Consider the following 3,826-nt stretch of genomic DNA (forward strand, 5'->3'; position numbering starts at 1 on the left):
GTATATAACGTATATATATATATATATATATATATATATATATATATATATATATATATATATATATATATATATATATATATATATATATAAGTATGGCATGATCTTTTCTTTTCCAGATGCATACATAATAAAGACCTTCTTTTGTCTCGGAGATTTTCGTTTATAATTCATTAGTCTCCTTACTATCTACAAACGACTCTCTTATTAATATCAGCCTTATAATGATGACTCTCCTACAAGAACTTCCATGGTATTCTCGTCAGTATGTATTGTGGGGACCCTGACCACAACTGTTCAACTCTACCCCCGTCAGGATTACTGTTCCCCTATATCCCACCAGTATCATTGTGAGGTCCTTTCCAGAACTGTTCCCCGGTACCCCCGCCAGTATCATTGTGAGGTCCTTTCCAGAACTGTTCCCCGGTACCCCGCCAGTATCATTGTGAGGTCCTTTCCAGAACTGTTCCCCTATATCCCACCAGTATCATTGTGAGGTCCTTTCCAGAACTGTTCCCCTGTATCCCGCCAGTATCATTGTGAGGTCCTTTCCAGAACTGTTCCCCTGTATCCCGTCAGTATCATTGTGAGGTCCTTTCCAGAACTGTTCCCCGGTACCCCGCCAATATCACTGTGAGGTTCTTTCCAGAACTGTTCCCCTGTATCCCGTCAGTATCATTGTGAGGTCCTTTCCAGAACTGTTCCCCTATATCCCACCAGTATCATTGTGAGGTCCTTTCCAGAACTGTTCCCCGGTACCCCGCCAGTATCATTGTGAGGTCCTTTCCAGAACTGTTCCCCGGTACCCCGCCAATATCACTGTGAGGTTCTTTCCAGAACTGTTCACCTGTATCCCGCCAGTATCATTGTGAGGTCCTTTCCAGAACTGTTCCCCTGTATCCCGCCAGTATTATTGTGAGGTCCTTTCCAGAACTGTTCCCCTGTATCCCGCCAGTATCATTGTGAGGTCCTTTCCAGAACTGTTCCCCTGTATCCCGCCAGTATCATTGTGAGGTCCTTTCCAGAACTGTTCCCCTATATCCCACCAGTATCATTGTGAGGTCCTTTCCAGAACTGTTCCCCTGTATCCCGCCAGTATCATTGTGAGGTCCTTTCCAGAACTGTTCCCCTGTATCCCGTCAGTATCATTGTGAGGTCCTTTCCAGAACTGTTCCCCGGTACCCCGCCAGTATCATTGTGAGGTCCTTTCCAGAACTGTTCCCCGGTACCCCGCCAGTATCATTGTGAGGTCCTTTCCAGAACTGTTCCCCTATATCCCACCAGTATCATTGTGAGGTCCTTTCCAGAACTGTTCCCCTGTATCCCGCCAGTATCATTGTGAGGTCCTTTCCAGAACTGTTCCCCTGTATCCCGTCAGTATCATTGTGAGGTCCTTTCCAGAACTGTTCCCCGGTACCCCGCCAATATCACTGTGAGGTTCTTTCCAGAACTGTTCCCCTGTATCCCGTCAGTATCATTGTGAGGTCCTTTCCAGAACTGTTCCCCTATATCCCACCAGTATCATTGTGAGGTCCTTTCCAGAACTGTTCCCCGGTACCCCCGCCAGTATCATTGTGAGGTCCTTTCCAGAACTGTTCCCCGGTACCCCCGCCAATATCACTGTGAGGTTCTTTCCAGAACTGTTCACCTGTATCCCGCCAGTATCATTGTGAGGTCCTTTCCAGAACTGTTCCCCTGTATCCCGCCAGTATTATTGTGAGGTCCTTTCCAGAACTGTTCCCCTGTATCCCGCCAGTATCATTGTGAGGTCCTTTCCAGAACTGTTCCCCTGTATCCCGCCAGTATTATTGTGAGGTCCTTTCCAGAACTGTTCCCCTGTATCCCGCCAGTATCATTGTGAGGTCCTTTCCAGAACTGTTCCCCTGTATCCCGCCAGTGTCATTGTGAGGTCCTTTCCAGAACTGTTCCCCTGTATCCCGCCAGTATCATTGTGAGGTCCTTTCCAGAACTGTTCCCCGGTACCCCGCCAGTATCATTGTGAGGTCCTTTCCAGAACTGTTCCCCGGTACCCCGCCAGTATCACTGTGAGGTCCTTTCCAGAACTGTTCCCCGGTACCCCGCCAGTATCATTGTGAGGTCCTTTCCAGAACTGTTCCCCGGTACCCCCGCCAGTATCATTGTGAGGTCCTTTCCAGAACTGTTCCCCGGTACCCCCGCCAGTATCATTGTGAGGTCCTTTCCAGAACTGTTCCCCGGTACCCCCGCCAGTATCATTGTGAGGTCCTTTCCAGAACTGTTCCCCTGTATCCCGCCAGTATCATTGTGAGGTCCTTTCCAGAACTGTTCCCCGGTACCCCGCCAATATCACTGTGAGGTTCTTTCCAGAACTGTTCACCTGTATCCCGCCAGTATCATTGTGAGGTCCTTTCCAGAACTGTTCCCCTGTATCCCGCCAGTATTATTGTGAGGTCCTTTCCAGAACTGTTCCCCTGTATCCCGCCAGTATCATTGTGAGGTCCTTTCCAGAACTGTTCCCCTGTATCCCGCCAGTATCATTGTGAGGTCCTTTCCAGAACTGTTCCCCTGTATCCCGCCAGTATCATTGTGAGGTCCTTTCCAGAACTGTTCACCTGTATCCCGCCAGTATCATTGTGAGGTCCTTTCCAGAACTGTTCCCCGGTACCCCGCCAATATCACTGTGAGGTTCTTTCCAGAACTGTTCACCTGTATCCCGCCAGTATCATTGTGAGGTCCTTTCCAGAACTGTTCCCCTGTATCCCGCCAGTATTATTGTGAGGTCCTTTCCAGAACTGTTCCCCTGTATCCCGCCAGTATCATTGTGAGGTCCTTTCCAGAACTGTTCCCCTGTATCCCGCCAGTATCATTGTGAGGTCCTTTCCAGAACTGTTCCCCTGTATCCCGCCAGTATCATTGTGAGGTCCTTTCCAGAACTGTTCACCTGTATCCCGCCAGTATCATTGTGAGGTCCTTTCCAGAACTGTTCCCCTGTATCCCGCCAGTATCATTGTGAGGTCCTTTCCAGAACTGTTCCCCTGTATCCCGCCAGTATCATTGTGAGGTCCTTTCCAGAACTGTTCCCCGGTACCCCCGCCAGTATCATTGTGAGGTCCTTTCCAGAACTGTTCCCCTGTATCCCGCCAGTATCATTGTGAGGTCCTTTCCAGAACTGTTCCCCGGTACCCCGCCAGTATCATTGTGAGGTCCTTTCCAGAACTGTTCCCCTGTATCCCGCCAGTATCATTGTGAGGTCCTTTCCAGAACTGTTCCCCTGTATCCCGCCAGTATCATTGTGAGGTCCTTTCCAGAACTGTTCCCCTGTATCCCGCCAGTATCATTGTGAGGTCCTTTCCAGAACTGTTCCCCGGTACCCCGCCAGTATCATTGTGAGGTCCTTTCCAGAACTGTTCCCCTGTATCCCGCCAGTATCATTGTGAGGTCCTTTCCAGAACTGTTCCCCTGTATCCCGCCAGTATCATTGTGAGGTCCTTTCCAGAACTGTTCCCCTGTATCCCGCCAGTATCATTGTGAGGTCCTTTCCAGAACTGTTCCCCTGTATCCCGCCAGTATCATTGTGAGGTCCTTTCCAGAACTGTTCCCCTGTATCCCGCCAGTATCATTGTGAGGTCCTTTCCAGAACTGTTCACCTGTATCCCGCCAGTATCATTGTGAGGTCCTTTCCAGAACTGTTCCCCTGTATCCCGCCAGTATCATTGTGAGGTCCTTTCCAGAACTGTTCACCTGTATCCCGCCAGTATCATTGTGAGGTCCTTTCCAGAACTGTTCCCCTGTATCCCGCCAGTATCATTGTGAGGTCCTTTCCAGAACTGTTCACCTGTATCCCGCC

The sequence above is a fragment of the Haliotis cracherodii genome, unplaced genomic scaffold (genome assembly GCF_022045235.1).
Source record: "Haliotis cracherodii isolate W230 unplaced genomic scaffold, xgHalCrac1.p SCAF_1, whole genome shotgun sequence".
NCBI classification, from domain to species: Eukaryota; Metazoa; Mollusca; class Gastropoda; order Lepetellida; family Haliotidae; genus Haliotis; species Haliotis cracherodii.